We start from the raw sequence: 22,591 nt of genomic DNA, 5'->3' as shown, positions 1-22,591 counted from the left end.
GAAGGTAACATGTACGAGACTTTCAAAGGCCAGAACACTGGCTTCTGGTGAACTATGGAAGGGATCAGTAAGGGTGACACAAAGCATTTTCCAGAACTGAAGTCATATATGGGCAGAACAGACTTCTTTTGGGGAAATGTATTAAGAACATAACACTTGGAAAAAGAAACTACTTGCTTTCATGTTACGTTTAAGAACTAAGTTGCATCTTGCTCTGCAAGTTTAATTTTTGGAGTTGATTTCTGGTTAGGTCTTTTTATAAACCCAAAAGAATTGTCTCCAACCGAAGAAGAATGGCTAATTCTAGCCCCACTCCTGGATTGTTCTGTGATCTTCAGATCATCACGAAATCTTCACAAATAAATTCAACCTTTCATTCAGCATTTACACGGTGTCTAGTATGTGCCCAGGAAGGCAGGGGATGCTTTGGAAGGCCAGTGTAGGAAGGGTAGCTAATACTCCCCCGAGGCATCAGAGGGCATTACACTTGAGCAAGGTATTGAAGGGTAAGGAGGAACTCGTCAGGGTCTAGGGCAAGAGATGAACAAGTTACAGTCCCCACCCTCAAGGAGACAAAGTATAATGGGTGTTGGCCATGACAACTCAGGCCAAAGATGACAACAGGTTGCTACTGAAGGACAAGACAGGGGCTCCCAGCAGCCTGAAGAAGGAAGCTTCACAGAGGAAGTACACTGGAGCTGAATTAGGAAGAACAAATAACCAAACCATGGGGAGGTCACGTTTCAGGCACAAGGAACAACACGTGCTAAGGCCGAGAGGAGAGGAGAGACAATGTAGTGTATTAGAGAATCTACAGGTAACTTGGTGTGACCGTAGCAAAGAAGAGGGATGCGAAAAATAAGACCAGTGGAGATCAAATTAAGAAGGGTATCGTATGCCTTTCTTTGGGGTTTGGACTCTTCCTGTCTAGATAAAGAGACCTCAAACAGTGGAATGGCATGATTAGCTTTGCATTTCAGAACTATTATTCGGGTGACAGTGTAGCAGATACAGCAGGTTGAAGAAGACTTGGGGAATTTTTTTCCCATGGAGTGGGATGTTCCAGGTAGAAACATGGGAATAATTTTGAAAAGAGACAACTCTCAGAAAACGAGCCACGGGAGAGGAAGCACGGGCAGTATGGGAATAGAAAGACAGGAAAAGAGAAGTTTCAAGAGGGGTCTCTATTTTGGACACTGGCCAAATATGGCAGGGATGCTAGACCTGGTATGATTAACTGGTCTCAGCACCCCAAATGGAAATCTGGGTAGAAATATATTTCTATCCCAAGAGGCCCAGAGGAATGTGGGAGGACTGATTTTTTTTTTTTATCCTTTAGGGGGTTTTCCAGCTTTACTGAAGGATAACTGACAAATACAAAATGTACATATTTAAGGTATACAGTGTGATTAATGGTTTGGTATATGTATACAACGTGAAATAGTATACATATACCAATTAACATACAGTTGTGTAACGTGAAATACAATCACGTTAATTAATACATCCATCACCTTTTTGCTTTGTTTTGCTTTTTGATATGTTGAAAACACTTAAGATCCACTCTCTTAGCAAATTTCAAGTATACAACACAGTATTATTAACTACAGTCACCATGCTGTACATTACATCCCTAGTGGAGCCTTTAGTTTTTGTTCAGGATTCCAGACAGAACCGTGCCTCAGTTTCTGGTCTTTTTGGAAACGAGAGTAAACGACTAGCTTAGAATGGTGATTAATAAAAAAAAGCTAATGAAGTTGCTATGCCCCTTAAATGAGCAGCCACTGGACCACCAGTAATAATCACATTCCCAAGAGAATAATGACACGTTATTCTGGTTTTGGCCAATAGGACGGCCCTTATCAGTCTTATAGAAAATTTGTCTAAATTTTTATAAAGACTCTACCAACAAACATAAACATTCTACAAAGACCAAATATCTGCTAATGGTCCTCGAATATGTAACTTTTGTGTAAGTCCATATACAAAGAAGAGAGAACAAACACAGTGACACGATGGATATCTCGGTAAAAATTAAACTAGGAATATCTAGTAGGAAGCAAAACAAACATCTAAGCACCCTGTCTTTAGTACGTAGCAAATAATAAAAAGCTGAAGGAAACATCAGTTCACATGTGGTGGGAAAAAAATCTCTCCCTAGCTATATCTATTCCTCTCAACAGAGAAAGCAAAATTAAGACAAACATAAACGTAGCAGCAGTTCTAACATGTGTATTTGGCATTATGGAACGGTTCAGTGGAGAGCAGGACACGTGGGCTGAGAATATCAATTTGGAGACCATAGGCATGCGAGTAGGTGCAATTGCCCAGGAAGAGTATAGAATGAGAGAGGAGGAAAGACCTCGGGGGAACACCAACATTTTGGGGCTGGAAGACGAACCAGAGATCCTCGAGAAATATGCTTAAAGTAGAGGAACTGGCTCTATGACATCATGGAAACCAAGAGAAATGTATTTCAAGATGAATATGGCTATGAGGCAAATGTCACAGAGAGGTCAAAAATGCTCTTATCTTTTTGTCCTCCCATCCTTTCCCTAGAGTTCACTAAAGTTGACGCTTTGTCATTTTCAGGTCAGAAGAGAGATGGCCAAGTGGCACCAGAGGTCTGCTGATGTGTTTCAGAATGTTTCAAGAATTTCCAGGCTCTGGAAATTTCGTACTCCTTGAGCAGCATGAACAAAACCACACAGCAGGCCTCGAGAAAGAATTTCCTTTTGGTGGTAAACGGTACCACCGTGGCCATATATCACTCAGCCTTGTTGCAAAGGGTACTCTTATGATGTCACATTTATTGCACTTTTGCAACATGCTGGGCATCACACAAGACACAGAGAGAAACACCGTGTGGTCTGGCGAGCAGCTAAACTGTAGCTAGTAGCATTTAGACATCTTTTCACAGGAAGGATCACGCTCAGTTCAAACAGCTCATATTTGCCAAGTGTCGCCCCAAAGACTTTGCCAAACAAAGATGCAAATATTCCGCCTAGACTAGTACCTTCTCAGCCCAGCACTGCTAATGAGCTTCATGACCTTGAGTACATCCCTCGGTGGCTCTGAATCTATTTCCTCACATGCAAAAGGTGACTACCTCACCAAGAGGTTGTGAGGATCAGATGATCCACATGTGGGAAATGCTTTGAAGTAATTTAAGATTTTTTACCCCACAGAAGGTGTTTACAATTACTGCCACAGACTTCACAGGCCATAAAAAAAATCACCACCATTCATTGAGATTTGATTATCTTCCAGGCACTCTGCTAAAAGTTACTCATGTACAAGTTCACATAACTTGCAAAACCACTTGTAGTATTATTTCCATTTTACAGGTGAAACTGACATTCAGGGACATCAGTTCACTCGCCAAGGTCACAGAGTAAGACTAGACAATCTCAAAGACAAATACCAGGATACCTCTTATATGTAGAATCTACTAATAAAATATGACAGAAATGAACCTATCCACCAAACAGAAACAGACTCACAGACCTAGAGAACAGACTTGTAGTTGCCGGGGGAGGGGGCGGGAGTGAGGACTGAGAGGTTGGGATTAGCAGATGCAAACTATTATATACAGAATGGATAAACAACAAGGTCCTATTGTATAGCACAGGGGACTATAGTCAATATCCTGTAATAAACCAGAATGGAAAAGAAAAACAAAACTATACAATCCCATGTCTATGTGACTCCAAAGCCCATGCTCTTTTTTATGCTTCCTCAATCACATTACAGTTTTATGTGATATGCTGAGTTCTCAGTTACTCACAGCTTTTGCATGGACACAAATGCTCTTAGGGCTCTGAAGTGAGTGAACCGTGCCTCCCCTCTGCTGTCTGGGACCAAAGCCTGGAAATGAGCAGACCCCCTGCCCAGGACACAGACATTTCAGCATGAGAATCAAGGGCAGAGGAGTGCCTGTGGTTAGAGACCAGACCTCTGGCTCCACCAGCATCAGAAGTCTTTTCCATTCCTCCTCTCCCAGGTTTCTGTACCAGCATATGAAGGTGACATTACCGAGGGCCTCAGGATTTCAAGGGAAAAGCTGTAGGACTAGAGGGGACATTGAAATGAACATGAAACATTGCTACAGTGGCCAAATAAGCATGTCTGAAAATGACACAGGAAATGAGGAAACCCGCATGGGTTAATTTTATTTTTCACTCATCTTCTTAAGTGGAAATGAGCATTGACCCCTAGCCCGTGGTTAAGCAGAAATAAAGACTTAAAGGAAAGCACGCAACCAGTCCTGTGAAAATCGGGTCTTTGGCAGCAAGGAACCATACTGTTTCTCTGTTACCTCAGGGTTCTACCCCTTTGAGAGCACCTCCTTCCAAGGGCTGTGGTAAGGATAATAACATCTACCATTTTTGTTGAGCACTGACTATAGTCCAGACATTGAGCTAAACGCTTTCATCCAGTATCTCAATTCATCCCCATAACAACTCAATGAGGTATTAGCGTCGTGCCCATTTTACAGATGAGGAAACTGAGACTTGAAGATAAGTGATTGACTCAAACAAGGTTACATGGCTAGGAAGCGGCCAAATTGGGATTCAAATGCTGGTCCAGCTGATTCCAGAGTTGGTGCTCCTAATGCTTCTATCATAACAGATGAAGGGGTTATTAAATATTTTGAGAAGTATAAAATACCATATACATGCAAGGGGTGGGTCTCCTTACTTAGCGTTCCTCATTGTATTCAAGTGAATTCAGGGAGGTGCATTTTGCCCCTCCTAAAATTCAGCCAGTACTGTCAGTTTTATAAATTGCTTTCGGTGAGTCTCAGCTTATCGGCAGAAATGATCAAATGTAAATTTGCCGAGCTATTTCCCTAAAGCCGTCTCCTGGTGGAAGTGGTGGCTAAATCTTAATTAAGTACAATATTTCCATTAAGGTCTAAAAGCTCACTTTTATTCCTCTGCCTTATGCCCAGTGACAAAGCACTTCGTTACACAATCTTCTAGAAAGATGACCCATCTTTCCTGTGCTAAGCAAGATGTCTATGAGGCAGTTCGCTTTGGGAAGTGTCCTCCCTAAATCCTGACTGCTGTTTCCAACCACTCATGGGCCCTCAAGGCCTTTTGGAGCCTGAGGACCACTGAATTACATGATGAAGATTCTGCTGACCCCAAACTTCAACAAGACTGCTGCCTTGTACTATGGTTTCATGGTGATTCATCTTTCCCATTCAAATGAAATTACCTCAGGGGCAGAGTCTGTGCCTCTCGCCCATTTGAATTTCCCTCTGGGCCTTGTACTATGTGTGGCCCACAGAAGGTCCCCAATGTGAGCTGGTAATGCCATTGGAATCCTGGAATTGAGGGAGAGAGGCACTGGATCTGTCCTGACCACATGTTGCTGCCCACCCACCCCGTTTAGTTTCTTAATCAAGTTTCTCAAGTAGCTGCCCTGGGACCGGCATTGTGTTAGGCACCGAGCATCCAAGATAAGTAAGGTGGTGTGGTCTCAGCTATCACCAAGGAGTTCTCGATCTAATGATGGGTGTACATGGGGTGGGCTGGAGAAGTGGGATCCCAGGGTATAGGCTCTTCCCCATGGTGTGCTGGAACCCATATCCAATGGCAGCTTGGTTATATTTTGGTGTTTCTACTCCAGGGAGACTCCAGCAGGGGCTGCCATGGACTACGGAGACTCCTACAAGGTGCTCTTGTGGCCTAGGGTGGCACATGGCCCTGGCACCAGGCTCCTGATCTATTGGTTCACTCCTGGGGTTTTTGTTTTTTCACCCTCTGCAGGGAAATCTACAGTCTGTCTGGAGTGCAAGGAAGTTTCTGCAGCTTGTCTTTACCCACGCCTACTGAGAAATCTCCTCCGTTAACTTGTTAGTAACAGCTGTTGAAATTCCAGTGGGGTCTATACGTGCTCGTACACACTCACAATAGGAAGATGTTTTCTCATCCAGCTAGCTCATTGGCCTTTTCTTTCTCTTTCTTTCTTGAATACCATGGTCCAGGGTTAACAGGGGAAGGGTAGACCTGGCTGGATGAGAGGTACCTGCTGGAGGCAGGACTGCCCTTTCCACGTGTCTAATCGGCAGGCAATTCCAGATCATAAACGTAAAACCAAAGACACACTTTCACATAGGAAACCATTATGAGTGCATAAAGAAGCGCATGCTTCACCTCCCCCTGCCCTTGGGAGAGAAGTGAGGTGGCAAGTTAAGCCATAAACTTCCAAAAGATAAGCAAACCGCTGAAACCCTAACCTCTCTGGAAAGGAGTGGCTAAGGTTCTGCCTATTAGAGGTGATTTCTGCCAAAGGAAACTATGGTGAAAGGATGTAAAACTTGACCTGAGGGTTTGAGCAGCTTCTTTTTAATCCTAGACATAAATCTCACTCCTTTCTGCTGGAAAGATACAGTCCCATTGGCACCTGGCTGAGAGCAACACTCTTCCTTTTAGCCAGAGGTGAGAAGAGAACTAGTGGCAAATAGGGGGGGAAGAGTGACAGCTGTGACTACGAACTACTGCCTGTAATTGGGTGTGTTACAATGTGTGTGTGCGTGTGTGTGTGAAGTGAGAAAGTGTGTGAATGTGATAGTATCAGTGCGGGGGTATGTATAAGAGTTTGGGAAAGTATTACATGGGTGTGTACGTGACAGCGTGGGTCATTATTAGTACTGTTGTGAATCTGTGTCAAAATGAGTGTTGCCATGGGTAAGTGTGATTACGTGTGAATGCGACACGGTTAGAGTGACTATCAGTGCTGAATATATGAGTGGAAGGGTGTAATTCGGAGCGTACAAAGATAGAGGAGTTTAAATGGGTGAGACTGTGTTTATGGTGTGAGCATGTATAAATGTGAACATATGAACATGTATGCACACGTGTGTGTCCGTGACTTACGAGCTGTGTAAACATGTAACTGTGAGGAGGAAATAGTGGTGTCAGTGCAAATGTGTTGGAGTATGAAATTGAGCGTGTGTATGACCATGTGAGAAACAGGCAGGGGAAAGTCAACCTATGTCTGCGTACAGAGTGTGTGTAATTGTGTAGGAATCTGAGGGAGGGTTAAGGGTGACTGCATCATCTGAGTGGACGTGAGTGTGTGTAGGTATGACTGGGAGAGTGTGAGAGCATAAGAAGGAACGTACAGAGTGTGTGAGAACGTGAGGGTGGGTGTATGATAAGTGTGGGTGTCAGTACGGAACTGTGAATATAGAGACGTGACTATGTATCAGTGCGTGTCAGTATGAATGTACCTGTATATAGTGTGTTCAGAAATATGACGGTGTGTGAGGGCGAGGGGGTAAGAGTGATCATCACTATGAATGTGTCCAGTGTGAACAGTGAGTGTGAGTCAAGGAGGTAAATATGATCGTGTGAACGTACAAGGGTATGAGTATGTGCTTGTGAGAGAGTGTGTGTGTGAGCGCCGGAGGGTACCAAAATTATCTGGGATGCTGAGAAACCCTCCAGAAGTGTCTTTCCTCCCAAAGTCACTACATGTGTCCAGTTACACGCAAGCACCTTAGCCCCTCTCAACCTCTATCTCCTCATGGGTAAAACAGTGATGATAAAAATACCTACCTCGAACTAGTATCACTTTTATAATCAGAAACAAAAACAGCAACGATCAGAAAAAAATTTCTACCTTGCAGAGTTACTGTAGGATCAAATGGTCTCATGCAAGTAAAATGCCTAGCACGGTGCTGGCAACAGGAGACAATAAATACAAGTTATTATTGTGGCTGTCATGGAACACCCAGGAGAGACCCAGGGGCTTGCTTCTTATTTTAGCCAGTTCTAGTTACCTTCTGTTGCTCAAGCTCTATAGAGGATCCCCTGCCAGAGCATCTCTGGAAAGCTGAATGCATCAATATCGGCAAGGCTGTAATTTCATACCTTCAATTTCACGGCCAAAACTCTGGAGCTTCCCCCTCCATGAGATGGCATCACAGAAGCACCTGTCACTGAGCCGCAGTTTTCCTTTGTCCTGTAGGCCCAGGACAGGCTCAGTGTGAAAGGAAACGGCATTGTATATTCCTTGTTTGTTTTTTGTTTAGGTCTCTTTGTTTTTCTTGTTGGGCCTTTTTTAAAATTTTGGTTGTTTGGTTTTGACTTGGGCAATATGAGAGATGTCTCAGCAACTGACAAAAAGACAGAAGACCAGACAGGGAGACAGAGGGACGGTAAGATACAGATAGCTGGACAGCAGCATATAGCCTCAGAAGGCCAGACAGAGACGACAACAGAGGAAGCTATCATGGCTGCCCGAGAGGAAAAGAGACAGGTAGCTGATCAGAGAGGCAGGCCAAGAAACCTGAAAGGAGTGGACAGGAAGAGAGAGAGGCCCAAATGGAAAAGCTGTTAGGGAACTGCCAGACACTTGAGAGAGACTAGAGACCTGTGAAATTTGGTCCCTACTCCTGAAGACCTTACACAGTCCAGTTTACCTGCCAAGATGAATACTCCAAAAATCATGCAAGAATTAGTTAAGGCAGCAGAGAAACAAGGGCTACACTACATGCTACAGACTCGGGCGTCGTTGGAGAGCTGGGGGAGGAAATGTTCCCTGGTTGGGTGGTAAGACAGAGGGAATGTTTTGGAAGGTTTAAGTTAAGCCTGCCAGGCCCAGAAGCTGGGATGGATGGGATGGGGGTACACTTTGAATAGGAAGGCAAAGTTAAGGTTATGGGGCAGTAGAAGTTACAGGAACCAATTGGTGAATTTGGGGCATGTGGCTGAAATGCCACTTCAATATCGGGAAAGCAAGAGGAGAGGAAATGACAGCTTGATGGGAAGCACGTCTGTGTTACACTAAAGCCCTTAGATGGAGCTTGACATTTGCAAAGGACTTGCCAATGACCGGTAAGTTGTTTCTCCTGCTCACTCCAGGACGTAGGTCAAGGTTGTCAGTCCCATATTAGAGATGGGGGAACCAAGAGACCAAGCACAGCTGCACAATCCCTGAGGCCTGGCTGGTGAGGCCCAGGCAGGGTCTCTGACATAGGGAGCTCTGGTGGAAAGGTGGCATTTACCTGGATTTGGAGATCCCTAACTCCCTGCCCTGGAATCCATTACTCACCTCACACAGCCACCGCTGCAGGACCTCAGCACAGGTGGGTGCTGCCCATGAGAAGGGGCCGGGCTGCCTTCAGCTCCGACGGGCTCAGTGCTGGGCACACCAGCTGCCACAAGATGCAAGGACTCAGCTGCTCTCTCTTGGGGGAAACCTGCCGAGAGAAGCATTGTGGGGGGGCGGGAACCTCCTTCCCCACCTGCTACTACTCCATGCAACCCCCCAAATATCACAGACACACACACACACACACACACACACACACACACACACACACTACAGAAAATCCCTTAAGAAGGTAGATAATGAGTCAAGAAGTGTAAAAAAAAAAAAAAAAGCCTCGGTACATGGGAGTCCGGAAAGGGCACTGAGCTGGGAGTTTCAAGCTGAAAACTGCTAGCGCTTCACCACTCTGCATCTGCTTGCTGGTGAGTGGAAAAGACCTGCCCTAGTCATCCTGGACAAGTGCTGAGAGCACTCAATCAAATGAGAGACGTGAAATATTTGCATATTTACAGGAGGTGGTACAGTCCAGTGGACAGGAGGAAACTGCGAGATGGTGGCAAATGCAGGTTTGGCTCTGAGGCTACCTGAGCTGCCTGAACACCCGGCTGTTCAGCTTATTCCAACCCTCACCCCCAAGTCTCCACCGCCATTTCCATCTCCCTCCTCAACAACCTCCTTCACTGGGTTGGTGGGCAGGCTTGGGGGAGCACTCTGAGGTCCCCTAATTTGCTATCATCTCACAGCTGCTGAGGGCCTCAGCCTCTGATCCTAATTGGAACTTTCCTCTACCTTCCGCCAATATCTGCCACAGGGATGTCTTCCGTAGTCTTCCCCAGATTTTCGGGGGTGAATACATACTGGGGTTTTTAGGGGGTTACAATTTCCCCTATCTTCCCCAGAGAGGTTTCCATGTCCAACCACAAAGGAGACAGGGTCCTCTTTTTTTTTTTGTGGTACGCGGGCCTCTCACTGTTGTGGCCTCTCCCGTTGCAGAGCACAGGCTCCGGACGTGCCGGCTCAGCGGCCATGGCTCACGGGCCCAGCCGCTCCGCGGCACGTGGGATCCTCCCGGACCGGGGCACGAACCCGTGTCCCCTGCATCAGCAGGCGGACTCTCAACCACTGCGCCACCAGGGAAGCCCAGACAGGGTCCCTTTAACCCTTCCCTTTCCTGCCTTTCCCCACAATCACTTGAGCCTCTCAAGGAGGAGACTGATATTCCCTTGATAGGACCCCAAGCCCTGCAATCCTTCCTTCCTTGCCCCCTCTTTCCTCCATAGACTTTGTCCTCAAAGAAGAGCAGCACCTATGGGCTAACTTCCAATAGAGTCAGATCCAGGCTCGCACATGCTCTACTAGGGGATTCCAGAACACAGAGGGTCCTAATCCAAAGACATGGATGGATGGATGGGTATCTAAAGCTGGAGAGAGTAAAACTGAAGCGTCAGGGAGCCAGGAAAAGCCCCGTTCTTCACAATTCCCCTTTCTAGAATAAAAAGACCAAGCCATCCTCCAGGTCTGCCAAGTTGCTGCTGGCAAGCCTCCAGAGCACGTCTGGCCCCCGAGGGCCCTGGCATCCCCTGCGATCGTCCCACATGCACACTCCAAGCAGCCTTTCCAAATGCTTCCCACTGCACCGCTGAGTGGTGTGCCACCCCCCGCCCCCAAGGCATGAGCTCATCCTGCAAGGGCGTGGGGGGGTGTGAGGGAGGGAGGGCTGCCATAGCTCCAGAGAGGGGCGGGACTTGGAGAGGGCCCAAGAAGAAGGGCCGCAGGAAGGCCCCTGCGCATCCCCAGGTGGGGAGCGGCACCAGAGGACCTGGGGGAGTGGGGTGCTAGTGCACCAGCCAGTACTAACCAAGCAGCTCCAGGTTTCTGTGCAAGGTCAAGAGCTTTCCTTGACGTACCTCCACTTCCCCTCAGCTGCTTACTGCTTCCACGGCAGCCCGCTTTGAACCCACCAGCTGCACAGCTGGAGCCAATGCAGAGGCAACGGGCAGGACACGGAGCTCCACCTGGCGGCCGCACTCCCGTCACCCGTCTGGGGGGACGCTGTGGTGGAAGCGCGGGCATGTCTGTGTATCTGCGTGCCTGTACCGTGTCGTGCGTGTGCAGCCGTGTCTATACTGGTGTTGTGCATGTATGTGTGCCGTGGGTCTGCAGTGTGTTACATGTGTATTCCATCTATCCCGTGCTTGGGGAGCCTGTATCTAATCTATATTGTGTGTCATATGTCTACGCCACGTTGTGTGTCTGTATCTTCTCTGTGTTTATACTGCCCGTGTATGCACCTGTGGCTTAGCCTCCTACTGGAGGCTGGGGTAGAGATCAGTGCACCCCTCATGCGCCTACCAGCACCCCAGCCTTGCTACATTCCGGCTTCCTGCCAGCATCTATCCATCTGGGGACTAGGGCTGCCACCTCTTTGGTAGGGGAGGGGATCTGTGGACAACCATTCTCTCCACCATAGAGACTACCTGTCCCAGCACTGAAGAAAGCTGGGAATGTTCCAGAACCTTTTTCAGGCCCAAAGAAGGAAACTGGGCACTGGGGGTGAAATGGCTCCCTCTCTCAACTCCCAGCCCCAGATGGGCCTACAGGAAGTTGCAGCCACCTGAGTTTCAAAGTTGGAAGGACTGGAGCCCTTCTCCACAGGAAGGAGCAGCTGCACAGGGGGTTAAGCTCTGACCTTGGAGCTGGGTCACGGGATGTATCCGGAGCTCTGCCAAAGGTGTCCCCGTTGAGGTCACTAGAGGGCGCGATTGTGCTGATTGTTAGGGGTCGTGTCTCTAGAAAGTACAGAATTCCAAAACTTCCCCCTGGCTCAGAGAGGGAGGGGGTTGAGGAAGACAGAAGGAAGAGGATACAGACCCTAAGCCGGGCCTTTCCTTCACCCTCACCCCAAGCCCTTCTGTTTTGAGGCTGAGTTAGGGAGTCAGGGCCACTAACGCATGTCCGCCCCCCTCCAGGGTGTAAGATCTGTGTAAGAGCCCCACGGCGCTTTTCAGGGGCTTGGTTACAGGGGCAGATTCTCCACTTGCGCATCTCTTTTCCTCCCTGTTCCCATTCCCATGAAATAAAAGTAAGGCCACCCTGCTGAAAGAGATGAAATGTGTGTAGTGGTTGTGGGTTTGTTTTGTACAGTTTTCCTCCAAATTAGAGGCACGCCAAAAAGTATGATTTAAAAGGGGTAAATTGGGGGGGGGGGCTCTCCTTTAGTGAATCTGTTTTTCATTACCAAGAATAAATGGACCCACTTCCTAAAATGTCACCACCATCTTAGAAACCACCTAGTCCAAACCCATCATTTGAAAGACAAGGAAATTGAGGCCCAGAGAGGGGCAGAAACACTCAGACCAGAACACTGGCTTCTGGACTCCCAAGGTTGGTTCCACCGCAGCTCCTGGTCCTCTAGTCCCTAAAAAATCTTCCTTCTCCAAATCCAGGACCCTCCCACCTCAGGGCAAAACCCTGGCCTCCATCTCCACTGTGTGGGCTCCAACACCGTCCTGTTCCATCTCAGTGATCAGGCGCCCAGGCCTTTCCGTGATTTCCATTCCCCACCAGGAGACTGTTCATCTCTTTCCAGTCTTCAAGCTCGGCTTCCCTCATTTTGCTTCGCGCCCGCAGACCCAGCTGTGGCCACGCCATCTTGCCCCTCCTCGCATCCCCCTGGGCGCAGCGCAGACTGCCCCAACCTGCAGATAATTGACCGACTGTGCAAATCAGACACGGATCCAACGCATTGTTTAACGTTTCCAATTAAACTCTGGGTTAGGCTGTATTAGTGACTCCAGTAATCACCGGGGATGTAAATGCAAACGCCTTCCAAAGTCGCGGAGCGCGGGAGGAAGCGACATATTCTGGGAGGAAATGGAAGCAGACTGCCAGACCCGAGGGTTCATCTGGTACCCCTAAATCAGATTTGAAATGTACGGCTGTCACTTGATCCGAGGCCCAGGTTTCACACCTGAAATGGAGGTCTCTGGCCCTGGGCGCACCGCGGCCTGCCCCTTCCTGCCCCCTGTCGGAGAAGCCGCGTAGCCCTGAGCTCGCAGCCGAGTTCACCCCAAGGCCCTGCAGAGGGAACTGCCTAGCCTCTGGCCGGTGGCGAGGTTGGGGGACAACAGGGCAGCTGAAGCTTAAGCTGCATCCTAGATGCCTCGGCAGCTTCACTTACCTTCTAGGGCAGTGGTTTTTGCCGTCCCTGGTCTGCACAGGGTCCGAGGGCCCCTGGGAAGGAGGGCTTTCTTTTTGAGCACAGGCAGAGATACCCCCATGCCTGAAGCAGGGGCCCCAGACCTGGCCCTGGACCACCCCAGGTAAAAGCAGTCAACCTACCTGTCTCAGTCAGATTCGAAGCTCCCCCAGCCCGTTCTGGGGCCCTGGCCCCCCACTCCCTTCTCCTTACCCAGGAGGAAGAGCCATGTGTAGAGGCTGCTGCTCATCAAGTTTCTTCTTCTTCCCTCGACCAAAGCTACTGGCTCCTGAAGGTTGGGTTTCACCAGTGGGAACGCTATTGATTCCCCAACTACAGAGCAATCGTCCCCCTAAGTCTGGACTGAGCCACAGGTGCCTCAGCCACCAAAACTGACCCCAGTTCACCAGGGAAATCAGGGCCTTTGGGCTCCTGGTAAGATGATGGCTTTTTTCTTCTCTCTCTCTTTGGCTTTGCTCCCCTCTACTCCCCTGACCTCACCTACCTACTCTATCTGATTTCTAGATCTGATTTTTCTTTTTTTTTTTGGCCTTGGCTATCCACTTTGACTTCATAGTAGCTTAGTCTCTGACCTCATAATAACAGAGTCTCTGATGAGGGCAGCACCTCCCAATCCCCGAAGTTATTCCTCATTTCCGTCTCTTGTCACGTCTGTCTGCCTGCTCCCTTCCCCCAAAAGACCTCAGAGCAACCTGTGGGAATGGTCAGCTACTTGGAACGTCCTTAGGGTGTTGCGGCCCCATGCCTGTACCTCTGTCACAGGCAAACCCCCTTTTACAGTGAGGTCTCTCCTACAAGGTCCCCCCTGGCCTCGAGATTTGCAGCTGTTGGCTTTTACCGCCCCCCCACCCCCAGTCTCTGGCTATTTTGCCTCTTTCCCAGGGGGAGGAGGCTATGATATTTGTATCCAGAAACAGAGGCTTACATGGCTCTCTCCAAGCCCTGGCCTGTTAATCGCCCATTACCATATTAAGCCCCTTTGCCCAAAGGTGTCCCTGATTAAAGGCCTCAAGAACCAAATGACAGACCTGCCCAATTATAATTTTGCAGATGGCCCAGTGAAAACCACACTGACCTTTACACTTCGGTCATTCCAGAACAGGGCCACAGTGTTGTCACCGACAGGAATGGACTTCCTTCTGTTCCAACACCTCAGACAGCTATACAGTTGGCCTGGATTTGAGTCTGCAAAACCATGAGGGGAGCGAGACTAACATGGCTAAAGGCTTCCCTGCTGAAAACCATTTTTTAAAAATAGCACTGCAACCGCCCCCTTCATGCTTCCCAAAGCCAAGCCACTCACCCTTCTCTCCTTCGCTTCTACAGACCACAGCCCAGAACCCTCAAGTCCAGAGTCTGGCACTGGATTCTGGAAGGTGGGACCAAAAGAACAAGTGGAGCCTCTGGCTCCTTCCCTGCAGGCACCGCCCTCCCACCGCTCCTGCACTCCACCCCTCCACAACCACCGAGGGAAGGAGAACCTGCCAGAGCGAGAAATCAAAAAGGTCCAATCCCTCCGAAAGTGTGGCAGGAATCCTGCCAGAGGCAAGAATTGAAAAGGTCCAGTCCCTCCGAAAGTGTGGCAGGAACCTTGCCAGAGCCAGTTCACAAACTGAGGGCAAGGCCTCCTGCAAGCTGAGGGGGACAGGGAAGGGGGGCAGTGGACCAGATGATCCTGCTCCCCAAACACAAAGGCCAACTGAGGGACCCCGGGTTTTCTAGGGACATTATTGCATCATTCTAGTCCTCACAGGAGAAGAAAAGAGTCCTCCTCTGGTTGCCCTACCCCACCAAAAAGGGGGAGGGGGAATATAGAAAAATAAAAGAAAGGGGGGAAAGGCGCCCGTGTAAGAAAATCGTCACTTTTTCTGTTTGCTCCGGTTGGGCTGTTCCCCTCCCCCGGACTTGCCGGGGCCGCGGCCACACCCCCTCGCCTTGGGGGGGTAGGGGGCTGCCGTCCCTGCTACAGTGGCTGGGGGAGGGAGGCGGGAAGATGGTATAAGACTTACAGCCTGACGTAGCTCCGGGGGCGGATTTAGCCTCAAGCGGCCCAGGCCCCAGCAAGCGAGTCTAGGGCTTGACCCACCGAAGGGGCCCTGGTCCTCCGGGAATGGCCCCGACACACCCACTTGTCCGCGTTCGCGAGCCGAGATCGTGTACACGGTACGCCGGGTGTCAGGGCTCTGGGGGAGCCACGTAGGGAACTCGAGGCCGGGGCGCCACGACAGCGGGAGGGGGGTCCAAGCAGGCAGAAAATCTGCCCGGCCGGCTAAAAGCAGAGCCCAGCCGCCACCCCCTTCCCCAGAGCGAGCCGGGTGCCACCCATCGCGGGATTTACCTGCCACTGGTCCAGCCACCCCGTCCAGACCTTGCCTCTCCCTCCGAGCGCTCGGGCTGGCTGGCGGGGCTGGGGCGCCACAGCCCCGCGGCCGCAGCCGCAGCCCCGGGCTCGGCCCGCTCCCCACCCTCCCGGCTCTCCTCCCGGCCCCGCACACTCGCTCCGGGCCGGGGAAAGCTGCAGCCCCCCGCGCGAGACCCCAGACGGTCCGCCGCCCACAGCTGCACGCCCGCGGTCGAGCCCTGCTCGGCAACAGCTCCCTCGCCCTGCTCCGCTATGACGTCACCCGGGCTCTGCACCGCGCGGAGGCCAATCAGAGCCGGAGCAGAAAACTAAAATCACCCTGAGTGGGCTACTGGGGACCAATCTTTTGTTTCCAGGCAGGAAGCGCCGGGAAGGAAAAAAAAAATGAAGGGGAGGGAACAGGGAGAGGGAAAGGAAAAGGAGATGGAAACTTCTACACTGTCAGGGTTGTCTAGACAGAGGTGTGGCCCTCGAGAAAGAGGTGCACCTGACAGTGGGAGGGGAGGGGGGTTATTGAGTATATCTTCCTCAACTGCCCCCGCAGGAAGACTGGGATTTCAGATACATTTTCAGGGGAGGAAATCTGTCCAGCTACACAAGCACTTTTTACTGGGGGCAAATGGTTTGGATTTGGGACACCACCTGTCAGGCAAGCAGTTTACACCGATGGAGTCTCCAGAATCCACAGTAAACTGAGAGGCAGGTATGGCAATGGGTTTCAAAGAGATGGCAATCTAGATAGGAAAACTACCTTTCTGCACATGAAACACACATTTTTAAAACAGCGTTATAGGGGCTTCCCTGGTGGCACAGTGATTAAGAATCCACCTGCCAATGCAGGGGACACTGGTTCGAGCCCTGGTCCGGGAAGATCCCACATGCTGCAGGGCAACTAAGCCTGTGAGCCACAACTACTGAGCCTGCGCTCTGGAGCCCGCGAGCCACAACTACTGAGCCCACGTGCCACAACTACAGAAGCCCACGTACCTAGAGCTGGTGCTCCGCAACAAGCCACCGCAATGAGAAGCCCGCGCACCGCAACAAAGAGTAGCCTCTGCTCACCGCAACCAGAGAAAGCCCACGCACAGCAACGAAGACCCAAGGCAGCCAAAAAAATAAAAATAAAAACAGCATTATACAAAAAGAGAATGATTAATCTACTTCAAATACAATATATATGTGTGTATACACACACACATATATATAGTTATATTAACAATTGTTAAGATGTGGCTGTTTCTGTCCATCCTTTCCCTAAAACCTCCCATGGCATATCTTGTCTTTAAGAAAAAGTTCCAATTTTTGCCCATGTTGAAAGCCTTCTAAAATCTAACCTCAAATGTCGTCTCTTGGGCTTCCCTGGTGGCGCAGTGGTTGAGAGTCCGCCTGCCGATGCAAGGGACACGGGTTCGTGCCCCGGTCCGGAAGATCCCACATGCCGCAGTGGCTGGGCCCGTGAGCCATGGCCGCTGAGCCTGCGCGTCCGGAGCCTGTGCTCCGCAACAGGAGAGGCCACAACAGTGAGAGGCCCGCGTATGGCAAAAAAAAACACAAAACTGTCGTCTCTTGCTACTCCAAAATCCAACCGCCCTAGGATTTGGCTAGATTATGTAAATTAGCATAAACCCCAGCAAGGAGACAGTAAGCTGTCATCAAAAATGACCAAAAATGCAAAATAATAAGTACGTTCGAATTATAATGATGTAAAGTATGCCTACACACACAAAAAAAATTAGAGATGAACATAAAATTATAATAGTTGGGTTAAAGAAGTAGAATTATTGGTGATTTTTCCTCTTCACTTTCAAACTTCTTTTTATAAAGATAAATGTGTCCTCACATAGTTAAATGGTCAAGATGGGTCATGACCCTCCCCAGTGCACTTCTATCCAATTTTCTCAACACTGCATAATATCCAGCAAACATTTTGCTATAATGTCAACAAAATAAGTTTCAAGACCAAGAGCGAACTAATACATCTGCCAGGGTCTTCTTAGGAAAAGTCACACAACAGGCCTCTAGATTCACCAGAGACAACATCTGGGGAAGTTGGAGATTGGGATTCCTCTTTGGACTAATTCATGTTAAATTCTGATGATATTGGGAATTGGGAAATGAATAATAATGACCCTTCAAGTCTACGACAAAGCAAGAAAGAGGGAGGCAAAGACTAAGTAAACACATACTCTTAAGACTTCTTTAAGAATCACTTTGCATTTTACTTTTTATTTTCCTTAATTAAAAAATATATTTATGTATACATGAGTATTACATGAATTTTGCAGAGCTGGGATTTGTGTCTAGATCTGAGTACAAAACCCGTGCTCTTTCTAATATGATGTGTGGTATTACTGATTTTGTTAAAATACATATTTGCTTTAAAAAATAAATCTGAGTATACCAGCTTGAATTTTTTTTTAATCAGGCATTTTAAAAAGGCTTTTTTTTTTGGTGTGGTTACTGTCTTCTAATGCAAAAACTCCCATCACCCTCCTCCTCAAATCCTTGATTAATAGGTTTAAATCAGGATGGTTCTGCTTCCAATGATTTTACAGATATCTTTTTTTTTCTTCTTTTTTTTGGCGGTACGTGGGCCTCTCACTGTTGTGGCCTCTCCCGTTGCGGACCACAGGCTCCGGACGCGCAGGCTCAGCGGCCGTGGCTCACGGGCCCAGCCACTCCGCGGCATGTGGGATCTTCCCGGATCAGGGCACGAACCTGTGTCCTCTGCATCGGCAGGCGGACTCTCAACCACTGCGCCACCAGGGAAGCCCCAGATATCTTTTAAATTAACTTCGGGGTTAAAAAAAGCGCAAGCCATCACACTGATTTTTATTTTTACATCGTGGTAAACGTAATCTAAAAATCACTGATATAAATGAATGTCATTTACTTAGTGTTACATCTCTGATTTGTAAAATGCGCTTCTCTGGGTTATTTTAAACAATAAGAACACTTAAAAAAAAAGAAATAGAAAATATAACTGGATTTTCCTGGCTAATGATCTAACTTGAGTCTTCTAGGCTATTGATTTAAATTGTAATTAAAAGGTATTTGATTTCACTCTAATCCTCCCATATACCTCAGCTATACTTCAGAGCTATTTATGCAATCACCGCACATGGTTATTTAAACATTTCATGCGTGTATTTCTTCTCTCCCTGGTGATTATAGAAACTAGCACGGGGCCAAAATCCTATTAGGTGCTTGACAAGTTAAAGCATAGTGGTGTCATAGAAAGAGGACTGGACCTAGGAGCAGGAAATCAACACAAAGACTTCAGTCTTCCTGTGAAAAGGTGATAACCTATTTCATTCTTGATACCATACAGCAGTCTTCACTGCTGCTGGGGTTTGTTCTCCAGAAATATAGGATAACTGCATGGGACCTTGCGGGGAAACTGAAATGTCTTAAAGATTTCATCTGTGTTCATCAACTCCCTTCCCCAAGCTCATTGATTTAAGGATACAACAACACTACCATAATAACCTCTTTTTGTTTGTTTGTTTGTCTTTTGCGGTAGGCGGGCCTCTCACTGTTGTGGCCTCTCCCGTTGCGGAGCACAGGCTCCTGACACGCAGGCTCAGCGGCCATGGCTCACGGGCCCAGCCACTCCGCGGCACGTGGGATCCCCCCGGACCGGGGCACGAACCCGCGTCCCCTGCATCGGCAGGCGGACTCTCAACCACTGCGCCACCAGGGAAGCCCCATAATAACCTCTTGGCACGTGTATCCTGCTCCTTAGGTTACACACCAGTTTTGTTTCTTCCCGTTTGATCCTCACAATAACCACGACAGTGTACTGTGGCAATTATTATGACCTGCATTTCATAGATGAGTGAATGGAGGTCTGGGGTTGAAAGTAGCCTGTTCAATGCCTCAGAGAGATGGTCCTAGAAATCAGATCTCCCAACTGTCAGTTCTGTTCCTTCTATCACCCTACATGGCAACTTCAGTTGTATTTCTCCTTTGGCTCCCACCAATCCAGTCAGCCCTTTCAGTCGCATGAGAAGTGAGATGGGGCTTGTAGCAACAGATGTAAACTAAAACGAATATCTTCAAACTGTTCCAGCCAAATCCCTGCTAAAGGGAACCCACCAGGCAAAAGCAGCCTGGATATTCTGGCTCCCTCTCCACCCCTGCCTCAAGTCCCAAAGCCAGAAATTATTCCCAGTAGTCGACTCTGGGTCCCTGTGGCTCTCAGTCTTCACAGCTTTTGCTGCAACAGCTGAACTTAAAAAAAATCCTCCCTCCTGCTCTGAATACAAAAGAACCTGCCTTGGCAGCTAGTGCACAAGGCATTGGTTGGGCGTGCGGTGCCCACTCCTCTTTCATCTGGGCCTGCTAACTCTAACCTATTGTCATCACTGTAGTCAGGCCCTACTGGGCTCCTTCCCATTCCTTCCACCTTCTACTCCAGTCATTAGGGGCTCCAGCTGTCCTGAAGGAGGCACCATGGTGGGTATCCTGCAGGGCAAAGGTCTCATCCCACATCCCTTAAAACCAGAGGCTAGGGAAAGAGGGAAGCCCATGGCTAGGGAAACACCATCCTCGTGGGTCTTCAGAGTTCTGGCCAGGGAATCAGGAGACCCAGACTGTAGTCTAGCCTCTGGCTAGGAAACCTTGGGCAAGATTCGAATTTCCCTCAGCTTTAAGTTTCTCCTTTGAGAAACCTGTCCTGCCTGTCTCCCTGGACTCTTGTATGGATGCAAACGGCTAATGGAATATGAGTGGTTTTAACAGATTTCAGAGCTACACACCTCCTTAATAGACTGGATGAATCCCCATTTACATATACTCCCTGTATAGTGGAACCTCGGGACTGGGTGGTGGTGGGGGGCACTCCTCACCTTCCCTCACTATAATTAGCACCCGTTAGAGACCTGCCCTGTAGAATCTACCAGCTTTCAGAAGCCCACAGCCTCTGCCCTCCTCCCCTCCACGAGGGAGTTAGCGAAAGAAAAGCAGAAGACAATTAAATGCAGGTGGCTGTGGATGAATTAATATGAGAATTAGGAAGTTCCTCTCCTCTGACTTGGTTTTAATTAGCCCCACTTCCATGGTCCTACATATTAAACCATATTATTTAATTGAGCTGATGCTCTGTTTTGCTCCTAAGTGGATCACATTATACATTCCTTCCCCACACACTCCGGTCAGGCACTGCCCGAACCTAAGTCAAACTGCAGAGTGAATTTGGAAAGTTGGTTTCATTGCTGTCTCCATTTTACTAGGGGAAAAGAGAGAGAATGAGAAAGTAGAGGACAAAATCTAGGGGACAAAGAACCAAGGAGAGAAACAGAAAACCAAATCTTAATTTTTTTTTGGGGGGGACCGGCTGGACTATGATGTCATGCTTTCTCAGCTCACCTGTGATTGGCTGCTCAGTTCAGCATCTGCTGAGAGCTAAAGGCTGATTATTTGCCAGAGATACAGACCTTTCAGGGAAGCTTTGAATCATTGCTGGTTGTCGTGACAACCTGGGCAGTGTCTGCTCCTGATAACCACATAATGAGGTTGTCAGGAACAGAAGTGCCCCCATCCCCACATCCAACCATCTGAAGTGGTGAGCAATAGAACATTTCTCTTAGGAGGCAAAGGGAAAAAAACCACCAGCAGGCGTGGTGGAGATCCCCTCAGGTCAGGTATGTCAGCCAAATCCTGGAGAAAATCTTCTTGAGGAGCTCCTCACCTACCATCTGCAGGTTCCCATCTAAACCCCATTGTATTCACTATAATTCAGAGACCCAAGGAACAGGTGGTGGAGGGGTGAGGCATCTCTGCAAGCGTCCAGCAAAGCTGAACAGAGGGAAGTGAGAGTGGAATGCTAAATAGATTAGGGCAAGTTACATTACATCTCTTCAAAGGACACCATCATGGCATGGTTGAGGGCCAATCGAGGGCGTATGTCAAAGATGGCAAGGCATGGCCATACCCAGTCACCAAAGCCAGATACAAAGGGAGCTTGAAGAGGATGGGTTGTGTGCTTTTCTTCCTGATGCTTTCATTTCCCTGGAGGTCAACACCTCACTCTACATTATCTTGGGGCTCTGAATGTTCTTGAGAGGGAATATCAACTGCACCTTTGTGACACGTTATGCATTCCTAGGACAATTTTATTAGTACCTACTAAGGACAAAGCACACAGCTAGGTGCTACAGATGCTACACAGACGAACCAAATCTGGACCATCTCCTCAAGGAACTTGGGATCTAGCTGGGGAGAAAAAATACAGACCCAAGTGACTGTGATACAAGACAGGTGTAGTAAGTACAATACTACAAGGAAACTCCAAAGTCCTCGATTTCAGAGAGAAGAGAATCACATCCAGACTGTTACATTCCAGCTCCAACCCATCTTTCCAGGTTCTTCTCCCACCAGTCCTCCTTTATACCCCAAGCGTCAGCTCCATCAAACCAATATCTGTTTCCCTGATATGCCTTGACTTTCACACTTCTGTGCCTTTCCTCCTGCTCTTCCCTTTGCCTATAGCATAGCTTTCTCTCTCCTTTCCCTACCTGGTGATATTGAACACGTATTTCCAGACCCTACTCAATGGCATCTCTGTTGATGCACAAACGGTTCTGATATTTATAACCCCACAGGGATCTGTAACTGGTAGACATGGATGTTGACTGACATCACTCTTGGGTACCATATTCAAATTCAGCGACATACAAGAGAACGTTGATATAACCAATTTTGGATTATTTGGGGGGAAGAGAATAGATAAAGTCACACTACTTTTAAAAAAGTCTTATTAAGATGATCAACACAGGGGCTTCCCTGGTGGCGCAGTGGTTGAGAGTCCGCCTGCCGATGCAGGGGACACGGGTTCGTGCCCTGATCCGGGAAGATCCCACATGCCGCGGAGCGGCTGGGCCCGTGAGCCACGGCCGCTGAGCCTGCGCGTCCGGAGCCTGTGGTCCGCAACGGGAGAG

At 48.6% G+C, this 22,591-nt stretch overlaps 1 protein-coding gene across 9 annotated transcripts in view; it reads right to left on the bottom strand.

Moving 5' to 3' along the window:
- Positions 1–22,591, bottom strand: part of PAK3 (p21 (RAC1) activated kinase 3) — a 237,386-nt gene that overhangs the window by 104,777 nt on the left and 110,018 nt on the right. For 2 of the 9 annotated variants that reach the window (XM_032619843.1, XM_032619853.1), the window contains exons 1-4: positions 15,627–15,719; positions 14,592–14,657; positions 14,364–14,473; positions 9,070–9,217 (exon numbers count right to left, since the gene is read on the bottom strand). The gene's annotated coding sequence lies outside the window, so the exon portion shown is untranslated. Of the gene's footprint in view, positions 1–9,069; positions 9,218–11,758; positions 11,793–14,363; positions 14,474–14,591; positions 14,658–15,297; positions 15,522–15,626; positions 15,750–22,591 lie in introns of those variants that run through there. The other 7 variants (XM_032619844.1, XM_032619845.1, XM_032619847.1 and 4 more) reach the window with 7 other exon arrangements.

The sequence above is a fragment of the Phocoena sinus genome, chromosome X (genome assembly GCF_008692025.1).
Source record: "Phocoena sinus isolate mPhoSin1 chromosome X, mPhoSin1.pri, whole genome shotgun sequence".
NCBI classification, from domain to species: Eukaryota; Metazoa; Chordata; class Mammalia; order Artiodactyla; family Phocoenidae; genus Phocoena; species Phocoena sinus.
The sequence above is the reverse complement of the archived record's forward strand: the minus strand, read 5'-3'. Positions and strand labels throughout refer to the sequence as shown.